The sequence below is a fragment of the Herpailurus yagouaroundi genome, unplaced genomic scaffold (assembly GCF_014898765.1).
Source record: "Herpailurus yagouaroundi ecotype Mexico unplaced genomic scaffold, PumYag 188, whole genome shotgun sequence".
Classification (NCBI taxonomy): domain Eukaryota; kingdom Metazoa; phylum Chordata; class Mammalia; order Carnivora; family Felidae; genus Herpailurus; species Herpailurus yagouaroundi.
The window spans coordinates 39,139,831-39,157,543 of record NW_024412419.1 but is presented as its reverse complement, the minus strand read 5'-3'; the positions used below and the strand labels follow the sequence as shown (position 1 = coordinate 39,157,543).

The 17,713-nt window shown below is 44.1% G+C and overlaps 1 pseudogene; it reads left to right on the top strand.

Annotated features, from left to right (window-relative positions):
- Positions 1-326: 326 nt before the first annotated feature.
- LOC121044533 (eukaryotic translation initiation factor 4B-like) lies at positions 327-11,410 on the top strand (annotated as a pseudogene).
- Positions 11,411-17,713: the final 6,303 nt, after the last annotated feature.

Below are 17,713 nucleotides of genomic sequence, written 5' to 3'. Positions count from 1 at the left end.
CTTTTCCCGGATGTCAACATCACGCCTACCAATCAAATCGTATTGCCGTCTTCCGGCGCCCGGCCCCCTCCCGGACGCGGTTACCAATGAGAAACGGCCCTTCCCGCAATTTTCTTACCTGATTGGTAGGCCCCTCGGTACCCGGAATACATTTCCCCGGAGCAGATTGGCCATCGCTGTGGTTGGCCTTGCCCCTCAAAATGAGGCGCTAGAGCAGACTTGAAGATCATTGGTAGAAGTGGATGCTCCTCAAAGGTCTGAGATAACTTCTTCTTGATTGGTTGGAAGCGGCACTTAATACGTGGCGGATTCTGACTGTGGAGAGGATGGTCCCAAGTGAAAGGAAGAGTGGGAAGCGAGTCCCTGGTGGCCGGGAGGCGGCCGACCTTAAAGGAGCTGCCACTGTGGCTCTTCTAAAGCCTGGTCTGTTTGGAAAAGCAAAAGCGAAGTAGGGAAAATGAGTGGCGGTACAAGACGTGTGGTCCCCAGAAGTGGAAGGGGCAGGACGGGCTCAGCAGAGTATCCTGCTTGTGGTCGTGATGGTGCTGAGAAATACTGCCTGCTAGAGATGCCGGCCTATAGAGGATCCAGTCTCCCTGACACGCCCCCTTCCTTGTTATAAAGGAGAAGTAGTCCAGGCCCTATGCGGCGACTAATTTGTCTAAAGTCACACACCTACTACTTGCGAAACGATGACTTTAATCCAAGCCTTCTGACCCTGGTCTGGCATGCTTTGTACCTCGTTTATAGGGCTCTGACGAAGAAAGATAAGACTGCAAAAGGTCAAACTGGAGAAAATTTGAATGTTCATCTCAGGCGATGGACCCTTTCATACGGCAGTTAAAGAGACCCTGAAAATTTTTGAGCAGATTGAAACGGTAAGATGCGTCCATCAGCAGTGTATTCAAAAGAATAACATCAAAGATGAGGAAGGTAGCTGGGAGGCTGTAGCTGGGAGGCTATTGCCTCATCAAAACTCTGAAGTTTTTTTGAAAAATATTGGCATACAAACATTCTCTAATTTCTTCCGTCCTAAAGCAAAACAAACAAAAAGCCCCACTTCCTCTTCCACCTCCTGCCACACTTCCTTGCTCTTCAATACAGCAGAACTCTCCAGCGTTCTAAACATCTTGTCTTCAATTCTTCTCTTCCTCCCAAACACACTGCAGTCAGGCTTTCAAGCTCAAGTCCACCAAAACTGCTCTCACTGAAGCCATCATTGCTAACTTAAAAGGACAACTCTGTCTTCATCTCATCATTTGTATTTAACCCAGTAACTCAGTGTTTCCTGTGTAAAACACTTTTCACTGGTTTTCCTGCCCCACAGGCCAGGTTATGACCCTCATTAGGCCTCATTTTATCTGAATCACCTCATTAAAGGCCGTATCTCCAAATACAGTTACGTTCAGAGGTACTGGGGGCAAGGGCATCATAGGAATTTGGAAATGGGGGAAGGTACACACTTCAGCCCCTAACACTCGGATGCTCAAAAGACTTGTTCCTTCACTTCTTTCAAGGCTCTGTTACCTTCCCAGTGAAGCCTCTCTGGACCACCCTTTTAAATATTGAAACCCCTCCCACAGGTCACTTCCTAAACTCCTCCCCTGATTTATTTCTCTCCTTAGACCTTAAATACTGTCATCTTTTTTTAAGTTTATTTATTTTTGAGAGAGACAGAGACAGCATGGGTGGTTGAAAGGCAGAGAGAGAGAGGGAGAGAGAGAATCCCAAGCAGGCTTCATGCCATCAGCACAGAGCCCGATGTGGGGCTCGAACTCATGAAACTGAGAGATCATGACCTGAGTGGGAACAAAGAGTTGGACACTTAACTGACTGAGCCACCCAGGCACCCCAGGACTATCATTGATATATCTGTTTTGCTTATCATCTGTCTCCTTCCACTTCTCTGTAAGTTCTAATGAGGATTTGCTCTTTGATATATTCCTAAATAGAGCCTAAAACAATGCAAGTTGTTTAGTAAATGTTTAAAAAATATTTATTGAATGAATGAATGAATTCATTCAATAGAAGGGAAAGAGACAAATGGACAGGAAGAGATTGTAGTTGCTGTAGATAGAAGGGAGTCATTAAGGAAATCCCAGAGTATCAGGCGAAGCAAAGGTATGCCTTCCATGGTGAAAGGTGAAGAAATACCCCTAAAGAATAACTTACTTTGAAAAAGAAAATAGATGAGAGAGTTCAAACTAGCTGACCATGGTTTACTCAACAAAACAGGAAATAAAATCTCTTGCCAAAGTGAGGAAGGTGTGAAAAAATTAACTTGAGATGAAAAATGATCGTTGACTACTTGTAATGGCCCATTTGAAATTAGCTAGTGTATATATGTTAGTGAACCTTACCTTCATGGTTTTTTAACTTTTTCAAAAAATGATCATGGCATGAACAGTAATCCAAGCTAATGTGTTAGGAGTCTGCTCGCCACCCGCAATTGATGTGGAAGTTTTGTACCTTCACTTCTTCATTACTATTCAGGGAGTACCATGGGAGTAAGGGTGTGAGCAAAATAGGCATGGTCCCTGCCCTTCTGAAGCTTAACATTTATCTGGTTAGGGGGACAGCCACTATTTTAATAATCACACATACATTTATATGATGAAAACAAGATAAGTGCCAAGATGAAAAGGCACAGACAGAAGAGCACAGTGGTGGAAAATGCCAGGAAGGAGGGTCAAGCTTTATACTCAGAAAAAAAAAAAAAAAAACCCATGGAAATATTTCCATTTTGGAAAAAGAAGAGTCATGATCATGAGTCATGGTCAGCTGACTAGGAAAATCACTTGAAGGAGGGAAGAGAATAGCTGCCAGTTGGGGGAGAGTCATGGTAGCTGCCTGGGAACCTTGGCCTGTAAGTGTGAGTTCCTCAGGGAAGTGTAAGAATATTTGGGACCAGGAAGGATAGCTGATCACTAAGTCTGAGCCACGAAAGGAAGCTGGTGTGCTTAAGTATCGTAGCCTGGGGTTGCCCAGTTTAGAATTGACATTCTAAAACTGAGCATGGTCCAGAAGGTGAGCAAGGCAGGCCAGCGATTTAGAATCCGAGGCTCAGTCTGTTAGCAGAGAAGCCTGTATCTGGTGCTGCCTGAATTTGCCCTCTGTCCAGAGCTTTCCTAAAAGCCCCACTGAGGGACTTCTGCTTACCTTTCCCAGGCCAGGACCATGTCAAATCGTCATCTGCAGCCACAAAGGAATCCTACTGGCACTCTGAACAAAACTGGGGTTCTGCTAGTGAGGATTAAGGAGAGAATTGGTAACCCACTTCATCCAAGTATAATATGTGTACTTATGGAAAGTGCCTACTTGGGTAAGTTTCAACAGGTGTATATGCCAGTCAAGATAACCGAACATTCCCACCTTGCCTGAGAACTTCCTCGTGTCTCCTCACAGGGTCCTTCTTCCACCCCAGGCTGCAGGTAATCAATGATCTGTCTTCTGTCACCGTAGACTTTCTACAATTTTTAATGTAATTGTACAGTATATACTCTTTTTGTGTCTGGCTTCTTTCACTCAACATGATGTTTTAAAAGTCAGGCATGGGGGCGCCTGGGTGGCGCAGTCGGTTAAGCGTCCGACTTCAGCCAGGTCACGATCTCGCGGCCCGTGGGTTCGAGCCCCGCGTCAGGCTCTGGGCTGATGGCTCAGAGCCTGGAGCCTGTTTCCGATTCTGTGTCTCCCTCTCTCTCTGCCCCTCCCCCGTTCATGCTCTGTCTCTCTCTGTCCCAAAAATAAATAAACGTTGAAAAAAAAAAATTTAAAAGTCAGGCATGTTCTTGCATGTAGCAACATCGTATTCATTTTTATTGCTGAGTAGTATTCCATTGCATATTGTTGTAACATTGGGAGATTTCCAATTTGGGGCTACTGAAAATAAAACTGCTATGAACATGCATGTAGAAGTCTCTGTGTACATAGGTGTAGTTTTTATTTCTCTTTAGTAAATGCCTAGAAATGGAATATTGGCTCATGTCGTTGATGTATGTGAAGTTGATAAGAATCTGCCAAACAGTATTCGTGCTCTGGCTAGATCAATCAATCCCCGAGTGAAAGATGTGAGAGTATAAATTTTTGTTTTAAGCCATTGCATTTTGGGATGGTTTCTTACACAGCATTATTATGGCAATAGTCAACTGATATAGCACTGTATAGTTCACTGTGTGGCAAACTCTGTTGGGTGCCTACCCGTATAAATTCTTCTCTTTGCAAATGCTTTGACTAGCAATTTCACTAGGGAAGATGTGTCAATGTCCAGGGCTGCCTGGGTGGTTCAGTTGGTTAAGCGACCGACTCTTGGTTTCTGCTCACGATTCCTGAGATCTAACCCAGCATCGGGCTCTGTGCTGACAATGCGGAGTCTGCTTGGGATTCTCTCCCCCCCTTTCTCTCTGCTCCTCTCCCGCTCTCACTCTCTCTCAAAATAAATAAACTTAAAAGCAAAGAAGATATGTAAATGTCCAATAAGCCAAACTTATTCCACCGTGGTTTCACTTTATACTCCTACCGGTGGCATGCGAGACTCCCAAGTTGTTCCATATCCTTAACAACAGTTGATGTTGTCAGTCTTTTAATTTTTGCTTTTCTTGTGAGTATGCTGTGATATTTCATTGTGTTTTTGGTTTGCATTTCCCTGATGGCTAATGATTTTGAGTGTCTTTTGATTTTGTGCTTGTGAAACATTTATACTCATATGGAACTCATGCCCTTCACCTGGGGGTTTGATCGAGCCAGAACACATTTTTCTTCTGGCCATGGCAGAAGCACAAGAAAGATGAGTGGACATTACAGGGCCTCTTAAAACTGGAGTCAGGGGGCGCTTTGGTGGCTCAGTTCGTTGAGTGTCCAATGCTTGATTTTGGCTCCGGTCATGATCTCAGGGTTTGTGGGTTTGAGATCCACCTCAAGCTCTGTGCTGTGTCAGAATTCTCTTTCTCTCTCTCTCTCTCTCTCTCTCTCTCTCTCTCTCTCTGCCCCAACCCCACTCATGCTTTCTCTCTCTCAAAATAAATAAGTGAACTTAAAAAAAAAAAAAAAAACCGGAGTCAGAACTGCAGTACTGTTGGGCACATGGGTGGCTTAGTTGGTTGAGTACACAACTCTTGATTTCAGCTCAGGTTATAATCCCAGGGTCATGGGATCGAGTCCTACATTATTAGGCTCCACACTGAGCATGGAGCCTGCGTGGGATTCTCTCTCTCTCTCCCTCTGCCCTTCTCCCCTGCTTGCATTCTCCCCCCCCCCCCGCCCCCCGCACCTCTCTTTCAAAAACAAAAAATAGGACTGCAGTGCTGGCACTTCCACTTGCATTCCATTGGCTAAGGCAAGCATATGGCCAGGCCCAGTATCAAGGAGGCAGGAAAATATGCCTCTTGTGAGAGAAACTGCAAAGTCACTGACAAAGGGCATGGGTACAAGATTTCAGAGAGCAAAAATCCAATCTACCACAAGTGCTGTGCATGAGAGTCACCAATTAGATCTGTGCCTGAATCTAGCATGAACAATTGCTTCAAAGCAATACACACAATGTAGTTATCACTCCGTATCTATTAGGAAAAATTCTATTTGGAAAAAAAGTATCAAGTGCTGGTGATGGTGTAGAGGAACTGGAACCCTCATGGTGGCTGGTCTGAAGGCAAAAATGGTGAACTATTTTGGAAACACTTTGGCCACTTTTTATACAATTAGACATACACTCACCAAAAGACTTAACAGTCCATTCCTAGGTTTTTACCCAAAAGAAATGAAAACATTTGTTCACACAAAGACCTCTATGTGAATGTTTAGCCAGGTTCCTCATTAATTTCCCAAACTGGATACACTGAAAATGTCTATCAACTAGTGAATGGATAAACAAGTTGCAGTTCCGCCTTGTGATGAAATGCTACTTAGCAGTAAAGAAGAACACCACACATGTATATTTCAGACCTCTGCTTTTATATGTCTGCTAACATCCCTGGAGCCAAAGTATGCCACACTGCCAAGTGCAAAGTCTAAGGGCAGAGAAGCAGCATAGCCATATACCAAGAGGCCACCACTAGAGTGGAGATGTGTATTACTACCGCAAGGCAGAGAAGATTTGTGACCATGCTTTATTCTACCACACCCACCATGAGTTCCCTTATCTGAGTGACTGAATCTAAAGAAATGCATTGAGGCTTCAGCGGGATAGTAACTGATAATTATCAGCTCCTGAATTTACACAGTTCAGTCCAGTCCTGGACAGATATAAACGATCATTTCTGGTCCCCTTGGAGATCTTTCCAAAAGTGGGATCTGCAGGCATGTGCACATAAACGCAGAAACAAATCCCTACGTATATACCCACACATGCAAATGTATATGGGCTGTGTGTGTGTATATATGTCCAGTGTCCAGTTATACATGCCTTTCCTCTAAAAAAAAGGTGAGTCTCAGATTTTCAGAGGCTAAACTCTTAAGGAGAAAAAGGAGGGGCGCCTGAATGGCTTAGTCGGTAAAGCATCGAACTCTTGACTTTGGCTTCAGGTCATGATCTCATGGTTCGTGGGATCCAGTCCCACGTTGGGCTCCATGCTGACAGTGCAGAGCCTGTTTGGAATTCTCTCTGAGCTGAATTCAAGAGGCAGACACTTAACCCCCTGAGCCACCCAGGCACCCGCATTTGTGATTATTGAATTGGCACCAAGTAATCCTATTTAAAAAAATTTTTTTTCAACGTTTATTTATTTTTGGGACAGAGAGAGACAGAGCATGAACGGGGGTGGGGCAGAGAGAGAGGGAGACACAGAATCGGAAACAGGCTCCAGGCTCTGAGCCATCAGCCCAGAGCCTGACACGGGGCTCGAACTCACGGACCGCGAGATCGTGACCTGGCTGAAGTTGGACGCTTAACCGACTGCGCCACCCAGGCGCCCCCAAGTAATCCTATTTTAATTGTTATAAGCAACAGAGAAAAAGTAAGTTTCATATATATATATATATGATTCATTCCTGTCAAATAAAACCCAAAAAAACATAGTATCCTCTAAGAGCAAGTGTTCTACATGGTTCAAATAAAGAAAAATGATGGGAGAATCAAATCCTCATACCACATATAATTTTATGAGTGGGCCAGACTGAAAAACTGTATCTTAGCTATCAGTATTTGGTCAAATGCTTCCAGCTCTGATCTAAGAGCTGGTTTTAGACCACATCTCTCACTGAGAATGATGGTAAATTAGATTAAAAAAAAAAACACACACCTTTGAAGGTATCAGAAAGCAACCAAGGCATCTAGGACTCAAAGGGCTAAGCATAGGAAAGGAAGAAAATATGAGATCAGAGTGACATTCTCCATCATTCCCCCCTGAGACATTTGCTGAAATTATAAGCAAAAAGTGCAGGACCTAGACCCAAGCAGAGAGGCGCATCTTAGGGAGCTTTTAGGAGTCTCAAGGCAGAACACAACGTGGAGTTCAGGGCTAACAAGAGAGCCAGGATTGGAAGGGCTCAGATTTCAGAGAAAAGAGAATTATTGAAAAGTGAGTTAATATTCCACCCCCTTTTCCCACCAAGGCATTTGCTGGTTCCTTAGCCATGCACCATGCAGGTAAGGTATCAAAAGCCTGAGCAGAAAGAAGGAGATAATAGGCTGACAAGTGAAATGGTCTCATCAGGCTTAGGGAGTCAAAAAACAGAAGCCAAGGCCCAGCAAGAAGTGGGAACTCTGAAAAACACCGCCAGCAGAGACTCTGGACAGTCTGCAGATGGAAACAAAGATAAAGTGGAAATAACTTGCCTTAAAAAAGTAGCGTCAAAATACTAGATACCCTTATTGGATTAGGGTGACCTGCCCCTATTCTTTCTGCCAGGAGAAAGTTAAATGATCTCTGGAGAAGGAAAACATATAGAGCTCCTACAATTATTCGTACACAGTGGTTAGCATTTGAACAAAAAAATCTATCAGCTATGAAAATAATTATGATTAATATCCTACATGCTGTTGTTTCCTCCGTGTCATTTCATGGTTCGATAAATAGTTCGCTTCTTTTTTCGTGCTGAATAATATTCCATTGTCTGGATGGACCACAGTTTATTTATCCGTTCACCTACCGAAGGACATCTTGGTTGCATGTAGGTTTTGGCAATCACTAACAAAGCTGCTGTTAACATCCATGTGCAAGTTCTTGTGTGGGCATAAGTTTTCAACTCCACTGGGTAAAAGGTAAGAGTTTATTTAGTTTTGTAAGAAACCAACAAACTGTCGTCCAAAGTGGTTTTATATTCCCACCAGCAACAATTTAGAGTTTCTGCTGTTCTGCTTCCTCACCCTTGCCAGAATTTGGTATTGTCATTGTTTTGGATTTTAGCTGTTCTAATAGGTATATAATGGTATCTCGTTTTAATTTGCGTTTCCCTAATGACACATAATTTGAGCACGTTTTTATATGCTTACTTTGCAACATCTATATATCTTCTTTTTTTTTTTTTAATGTTTATTTATTTTTGAGAGAGAGCAAAAGCGTGGGAGGTGCAGAGAGAAGGGGGACGGAGGATCCGAAAGCAGGATCCACACTGACAGCAGAGAGCCGATGCGAGGCTCCGACCCATGAACCGTGAGATCATGACCTGAGCCAAAGTTGGATACTCAGCCACCCGAGCCACCCAGGCGCCCCTGTATATCTTCTTTAGTGAGGTGTTTGTTCAGGTCTTTTGCCTATTTTTTGTATTGGATTATTCTTTTTCTCTTTGTCGAGTTTAAGAGTTCTCTGTATATTTTTTTTTTCAACGTTTTATTTATTTTTTGGGACAGAGAGAGACAGAGCATGAACGGGGGAGGGTCAGAGAGAGGGAGACACAGAATCAGAAACAGGCTCCAGGCTCTGAGCCATCAGCCCAGAGCCCGACGCGGGGCTCGAACTCACGGACCGTGAGATCGTGACCTGGCTGAAGTCGGACGCTTAACCGACTGCGCCACCCAGGCGCCCCTGTATATTTTGGATAACAGTCATTTCTTAGGTATATCTTTTGCAAGTGTTTTCTCCCAGTCTATGGTAATGACAAGTTTAAGGCACGAAAGATTACTAAAAAAGAAAGGGGGGCATTTCATAATCATAAATGGGCCAATCGCTCTCCCTCTCCCAACGTGACAGCCCCAGCAAAAAAAGAGTAAGAAGGGGAAGACTGTCTCCTTTTTTTTTTTTTTTTTAAATTTTTTTTTTCAACGTTTATTTATTCTTGGGACAGAGAGAGACAGAACATGAACGGGGGAGGGGCAGAGAGAGAGGGAGACACAGAATCGGAAACAGGCTCCAGGCTCCGAGCCATCAGCCCAGAGCCTGACGCGGGGCTCGAACTCCCGGACCGCGAGATCGTGACCTGGCTGAAGTCGGACGCTTAACCAACTGCGCCACCCAGGCGCCCCAAGACTGTCTCCTTAACAGACTTTGTGGCCGAAGATGGGGAACTGGTGGAGGAAGCACCTATGTCCCCAGACCAGTCGGCTGGGCTGAGGAGACAGATAACCCGGAAAGAGATATTTCAACCACTCGACACAGTCATGATGACCATATGTGTAGGATTCCTCCAATTGACCATTCTATCTGCCCACTGCTCCAAGGGCTGCTCAGGAACCCAATATCAAGCAGGCCTATCTTCCCAAATCGCCACCTGCACTGTTTTTCTAGGGAACTTGCCCTGTGCTGTGACAGAAGACTCCATTAAGGAATTCTTTGGAGGATTCGATATCACTGCTGCTGTACCTTTACCATGTGAACCCAGCAACCCAGAGAGGTTCAGAGATTTGGGTTATGCTAAGTTTGAGAACCTGAGTTTGAATTCCTTGCTCAGTGCCCTGAGCCTCAAATGAACAGTCTCTATGTAACAGGAGACTCTGAGGGGATGTTGCTGCTCAAACACAGGCTAAAAACAGGAATGGCCATTTTTGGGGTGGAGACAGAAATCAGGATTCTGACAAAACAGGTACACACTGGAAGGCCCATCTTGCAACAGACAGCTTTGATGACAATCTGCCTAGAAGAGGTGATGATAGCTTTGGAGACAAATGTCAGGACTGTTATGATGCGGGCCAGTATTGTGATGGGCATTGGGATGTGGTACCGTCATGGCCCGCGCCAGGATATGGATTGATAAGGGGCTGGCATCACTGTATCACTATGACGACGGAAGCACCGGAGACTGTGACGGAAGCTATGATTCCAGGATAGGCAGGACAGAAGAGCATTTGGTAGTTGGCACCATAGGGATGATATCCACTGAGGAAGAAGGGACCGCTATGAAAACAGATATGACAGAGGAGATGATGGGTCATGGGGCTCCAGAGATTATTGCTCTCAGGATGGTTATAAGCATGATGCCTTTAGGCACACAGGTCCCCCCAACAATCTGAGTCAACGGCCGTGGGGTACTTCCAAGGAGGCTAATTCCTCTGCCAGCAGCGCACAGTCCATTTGAACAGCCTATGGGATGGCAAAGCCTGTCGACACAGGCGCTAGAGAAGTAGAAGAGTGGCTACAGAAGGGGCAGGAGAGAGAAGGAACAGAGAAATGTCAGCTGGATGAAGCAAAACTAGAATGTCAGCCTTGGGAGAGATTCCAAGATGGCAAGGTGAAGAAACTCGAGAAGGGGAACGGTTGAAGACAGGAAGTGAGTCATCATGGACTGGGAACTTAGCCCCATTTGGCAGACATGTGCAAAGAACAGAGCATGAGAAGTCTCTAGAAAACAATCAAGAGGAAGACTGTCACTCTCCAACTTTGAAACCTCCCAAACCTGAACAGCCTCTGGAAGCAGAATGTTCGAGTGCAGTGAAGTTCTAGCCCTCCTGCTCCATCTCAGAGCTCAGACGCCGATCCCCTACCGGGGTGGGGGCGGGGGGGTTCCTGCTCAACCATCTGAGAAAAGACCACCATGGAAAGATGAACTTGAAGTACGTGGGGTGAATGTCCCGAAAGGTCAAAGTGGGGACTCCAGCTGTGGTTCAGGAGATGAGGGAAGAAAGACCACTGGAAGGAGTCACATAGGAAAGACTGCAAAATGGATCAAGTTCCCGGATCTGCACCTGAGCCAAAGAAACTTGAAGAAAATCTGGCCTCCAAGTTCAGTTCTGCTGTCTCTGTTGTCTCTGTTGCTGCTGTCTCTGTTGATGGTGGAGATGAGAATGAGGGAGAAGATTACATGGAATAGACCTCTACATTCTGTGCTTCCTCCTACCCTTTCTCCACCCTGGGACATTCAGGAACAAATCAAGCCTCTACCTAGAAAAGATAAAATAAAACTCACCATTTCCTGGGGAGAAAAGAAGGGGGATCAACTTACCAGGATGATTTAATATTCTGGGACTGGGGGATTTTCTGGGAGTTGGGACTTCCTGTTTTAACATAGAAAGTCCTGGGGTGCCTGGGTGACTTTGTTGGTTAAGCATCTGACTCTTGATCTTGGCTCAGATCATGATCTCACGATTCATGAGATCGAGCCCCGCATTGGGCTCTGTGCTGACAGTGTGGAGCCTGCTTGGGATTCTCTCTTTCACCCTCTCTCTCTGCCCCTCCCCTACTTGCCTCCTCCCTCCCTCTCTCTCTCTCTCTCTCTCTCTCTCTCTCTCTCTCTCTCTCAAAACAAACAAACATTAAAAAAAAATAATAATAAAATAAGGGGCACCTGGGTGGCTCAGTCAGTTAAGCGTTGACTTCGGCTCACGTCATGATCTCATGGTTCGTGGGTTTGAGCCCCACATCGGGCTCCATGCTGATGGCTCAGAGCCTGGAGCCTGCTTCAGATTCTGTGTCTCCCTCTCTCTCTGCCCCTCTCCTGCTCATGTTCTGTCTGTCTGTCTCTCTCTCTCTTAAAAATAAACATTACAATTTTTTAAAAAATAATAAAATTAAAATAAAATAAAATAAAATAAAATAAAATAAAATAAAATAAAATAAAATAGAAAGTCCTGTGCAAACTGGGATATGTTGGTCACCTTTTATGGTGGCAAAAGACCAGGGAGCCTGGGTTCCAAGCTAAGCAAAGGCTTCCTTGCAGTCTCTGGTTTCCTCTGTCTTCCATCCTTACATCAATACAGCCTCAACTCCGCTCACCCTGCCTAGTAACCCAGCTTACAGCTCTGGTGCCTGCCTGCGCCTCCCTTCAATGGCCACACGGCCGATACATCTACTGTCCTTGGCAGCTGGACTCCATCTGTCTCTCAAGGGTTTTGTATTCAAAAGAGGGAGAAGGTACAACCTTTTCCTGCTTAAAAAAAAAAAAAAAAAAAAAAAAAGGAAAGAAATATATGTATATATTTCTACGCCTCTATTTCTGTATCTCTATAACACTGGAAGAAGAAAACTGGTCACAGTTTTTGTTTCTGGGAAAACAAACAGGGTGGCCAAGGCACAAGGGTAAGAGATTAGGAGGGAGGCTTTTCCCTTTTTTAGTAGCTTTATTGAGATATAATTCACATTCACCTAGTTTAAGTGGACAATTTAGTATTTTCTAATTTTTGACAGATCTGTGCAACCAGGAAGGAGACTTTTTAAAAATATATTTATTTTGAGAGAGAGAGAGAGAGAGAGAGGGAGAGGGACAGAGAATGAGTGGGGGAGGGGCAGAGGGAGAGAGAGAGAGAAAGAGAGAGAGAGAATCTTAAGCAGGCTCCACACCTAGGGTGGAGCCTGACACGGGGCTTTGATGCTTCTGGGATACATGCAATGAAAAGTCACATGGGGCGCAAGCCACACCCCAAACAGCAAGACCCCTCAGTGTTTTCATTGGTTGGGTAACTTTTGTTGCCAACCATCAGAGAACGGAGGGGAGCTCCTCCTATGACTGGGATCCAGTCTTCCCCCTCTTGCATCTCCAGGGACCTGCTTCTTTGCAGAGCACTGATTTTAGCATAGCACTAGGTCAGGATTTTCAGGTACTTGTCACCAAGCACGGCTTCCTGGGATAGCACCGTGTACAAGGGGGTGATCATACATTCGGTCTCACAACTCCCTCCAACACGGCACAAGTTAGAACATCTTCACAAAGGTGTTTATGTTTGTCTTAAGTGTTCTTTCTAAATTCACTCTGATTTGCAACAGTGAATCTATGTTACCTGTGTATTTTTTAAGTTAAAAATAAGTTAAAATTTAAGGCCTCCTACAGGAAGCCTTCCTGACTCCTCCCTCATTTCCTCATGATAGTTTTAGTTCCTTTAGTTTCCATAAAATCCACCTCTAGCTCACCTCTAGCACAGAGCTTATTCTAAGGCATTTTAATCACCTGTTTAATTACCTAGGTCCCCTTTAGACTGTGATTTCCTTAGGGCAGGTGCTCTGCCTTTCATAACTGGGTCTCTAGGGTCTTGCATGGAGCCTGGTGCACTGAGCCCTTCATCTTTACACCTCCCCTAAAGTGTCCTGCTTTTCACACCCAGCTCTGTCAACAACTAACCTTACCACACCGATTCTCAAAGAACCCAAAGAAGACTTCTTCTCTTCAGTCGGCTGGCATATCTTACTAAGCCCTGAGTACCCAACTGTATGCAATAATATGAGAAAGTAAGGATTCCAGAGGGACTTGAACACACCCATCTTAGGAATGCTAGAAATTAAGGCAAGTCCCAGGCATGTTATTTAGGTGGGAACTATATTCATTCATATGTTCATACCTCTGGAATGAAAGTTAAAGGAAGGGAAGAGGGTGGTGAGTTAGGGGCTGGAACTAGATCTTGAGACAAGATAAAAATTGGAGGGAGGAAGGGCAGGGAAGGCACAAATCTCTGCTTTGGAAAACAAATTGTTGGAGGGACAGAGCATCATACAAACACTGAACTTACACAAATTCCATTAGGTATACTTGGAAGAAAGGAAGGGAGGAAAAGGGAAAGAAGAAAAGGGGGAAAGGGTGGAAAAAAAGATACAAGAGGAATAAATATTTAAATGATACAAGCTTTCATAATTCTTTTAACATACCAGAGATCCCATACAACATTTCACACAGTTGTTTCCAAAGAGCTTGAGAAGGAAGACGTGACATCTATTTTCCAGTAGTGTGTAAGGATTCAGCTTTGACCACTTGGATTATTAGAAAAGGTTTGTTTTTGTTTTTTTTTAAGTTTATTTATTTTGAGAGAGACAGAGCGCGAGTGGGGGAGGGGCAGAGAGGGAGAGCGAGAATCCCAAGCAGGTTCCATTTGCGCAGTCAGCACACAGAGCCCGATGTGGGGCTCTAATCCATGAAACCGTGAGATCACGGGTTGAGCCGAAATCAAGAGTCGGTCACTTAACCGACTGAGCCACCCAGGCAGCCTGGGGATTATTAGGGGAGCTTTAAAAAACAAAACAAAACAAGACAAAACAGAACACAAATGCCTGCATCCCACCCGCAAAAATCTGATGTAATTAATTGGTCAGAGGTGCAGCCTGGGCTTCAGACTGGTTAAGAACTCCCAAGTAATTTTCTTTTCCAATTTTAAAAATTGTGGTAAAATGCACAGAACGTAAAATTTAACATCTTAACCATTTTTAAGGCTATAGTTCAGTGGGGTTTAAATATACTCAGAGTGTTAGGCAACCATCACCACCATCCATCTCCAAAACTCTTTTCATCTGTAAAACTAAAACTCTATACCCATGGAACAATAACTCGCACCCCTCACCTCAGCCCCAGGAAATCATCATTCTACTTTCTGTCTATATGATTTTGGCTGTTTAAGTACCTCATAGATGTGGAATCATACAGTACTTGTCTTTTGCGTCTGGCTTAGTTCAACTAGCATGATATCGTCAAGGTTCATCCATGTTGTTAGCATGTGTCAGAATTCCCTTCCTTTTTAAAAAAATTTTTTAAAAAAATGTTTATTTATTTTTGAGACAGTGAGCAGGGGAGGGGCAGAGAGAGAGGGAGACGCAGAATCCGAAGCAGGCTCCAGGCTCCGAGCTGTCAGCACAGAGTCCAACACGGCGCTCGAACTCACGTGCCACGAGATCATGACCTGAGCTGAAGTCGGACGCTTAACTGAGCCACCCAGGCACCCTGGAATCCCCTTCCTCTTTAAGGCTGAATAATACTCCATTGTATGTATATAACACATTTTGCTCATCCATTTCACATTGTAACTATTGTGAATAATGCTTCTCTGAACATGGGTGCACAGGTATCTCTTTGAGACCCTGCTTTCAGTTTTTTTGTGTATATACCCAGAAGTGGAATTGCTGGATCATACGGTCATTCTATTTCAAGTGTTGGAGGAACCTCCACACTGTTTTCCATAACGGCTGCACCAATTTACATTTCCACTCACAGTGCATAAGGGTTCTAATTTCTCCCCATGCTTGTCAACACTTGTTATTTTCTGGGCTTTTGGTAGTGGTTATACTAATGGTTGTGGGGTGGTGTCCTCTTGTAGTTTTGGTTTGCATTTCCCTAACGATAGTGATTTTAAGCGTCTTAAGATGTGCTTAATGGGCATTCATATACCGTTTTATGAAAAATATCTATTCAAGTCCTTTCCTTGTTTTTGAGTCAGGTTGTTCAATTTTTTTGGCTGTTAAATCTTAGAAGGCCTCTGTATATTCTGGATATTAATCCAGATCCCTTATCAGATACGTGGTTTACACATATTTTCTCCCATTCTGTGGGTTGCCTTTTTATTCTGTTGAATAAATCATCAAATGGGGGCACCTGGGTGGCTCAGTCAGTTGAGCATCTGACTTCGGCTTAGGTCATGATCTCACGGTTCATGAGTTCAAGCTCCACGTCGGGCTCTGTGCTGACAGCTCCGAGCCTGGAGCCTGCTTCGGATTCTGTGTCTCCCTTTCTCTCTGCCTCTCCTCCCCTGCTTGTGCTCTCTCTCTCTCTCTCAAAAACAAATAAACATTAAAAAAAATTTAGGGTGCCTGGGTGGCTCAGTCAGTTAAGCATCCTACTTTGGCTCAGGTCATGATCTCACAGTTCCTGGGTCCAAGCCCCGCCTCGGGCTTTGTGCTGACAGCTCAGAGCCTGGAGCCTGCTTTGGATTCTGTGTCTCCCTCTCTCTCTGCCCTTCCCCCGCTCTCTCTCTCTCTCTCTCTCTCTCTTTCTCTCAAAAATAAATAAACATTAAAAAAAAATTTTTTTTAACTGGAAAAGGTGGGGGGAGGGTGTGAATCAAGCATTTCAGTACAAACTATACCACTGAGTAATCAAACATGATGAGGGAGGCTTCTCTTTATAGAAGTATTCTACTAATGAAGAAGTAAGGATAGAATTAGAATTCTGCCGTTTTGTACCTCTGATGAATTAATGGGTATAGACCCTAGAGCCAAGCAGTGGCATCACAATAGATAGACAACCATATGTAACATACCACCGGATAAAACTATATGGTACTACTTATGAAGTCATCTTGCTACCAAAGAAATGTTAAAAACCAATCCTAAATTGCATCAAGCCTATAGATATAAACTACCAGTTCATGGGAAAGACAAGGGACAGAGGAATATTTCAACTAACTCCACGGGGATGCAATAAGCAAAATCTGAACTATGAGAAACAACAAACAAATTACAAGGGGTAAAAAGAGATGGGGGTGATCCTGTAGATTAAAAGAGATTAAGAGGGGCGCCTGGGTGGCTCAGTCAGTTGAGTGTCCAACTCTTGATTTCGGCTCAGGTTGTGATCTCACCTTTTGTGAGTTTGAGCCCTGCGTTGAAACTCCCCATGAGGCTCCGTGCTCATCATGTGGGGTCTGCTTGGGATTCTCTCTTTCCTTCTCTCTCTTTTCTTTCTGCTCCTTCCCTGCTGGTGCATGCACACATGCTCGCGCGCTCTCTCTCTCTCTCTCTCTCTCAAAATAAATAAACTTAAATAAAATAAAAGAGATTTAAGAGATATCAATCAGTTGCAGTGTGTGCACCTGTGGAGAAAAGAGTTAACACAGCAGGCCTGAGCCTGCTACCCTAAAAATGCCTGCTTGCAAGGATGGCCCTTGGCTGGTATCTGGGAACTTAGATTGGGGTGGGTTCTCACCATTCCCTAATAAGAATGTCTCACTTTGCATAAACTATAAAAACAATGTAATTTGTGCTGAATACCTGCTTTCCTACTGGGAGTCTGGAATTTTGGTACATGCCAAGCAATGGGTGCCCATATATGATCAGCCCTGAGTAAAACCCACAGTCACTGAGTCTCTAGTGAGTTTCTCTGGCAGACATTTCACATGTGTTGTCCTAATTCGATGCTGGAGGAATTAAGTGCATCGTGTGTGGCTCCTTTGGGATAGGACTTTTGGAAGCTTCCTTCTAATTTCCTCTGGAATTCATTCTGTACGCCTTTTTCCCTTTGCTGATGTTGCTTGTGTCCTTTCTTTGTAATAAATTATAGCTATGAGTATGACCACATGCTGAGTCCTGTGAGTCCTCCTAATGAATCACCGAACCTAGGAGTGGTCTTGGGGACTCCAGACATAGTACCTTATTTGGAGGCTGATAAAACATACAAAAACAAACAAATAAACAAACTAACAAACAAACAGTGGGGGGGGAGGGTGCAGAGGATGGGAAATGAGAAATGAGGAAAATCTGAACTCAATATAATGACACTGAAGAATTAATTTTTAGATGATGTAATAGTATCATAGTTCTGTTTAAGAGATATGTATGTTAAAATATTTGTGGGTCAAACGATATGAAGTCTGAGATTTGCTTCAAAATAATCTGGAGGGAAGGGTTGGAAGTAGGTAAGCGTATAGATGGAAAAAGATTGGCCA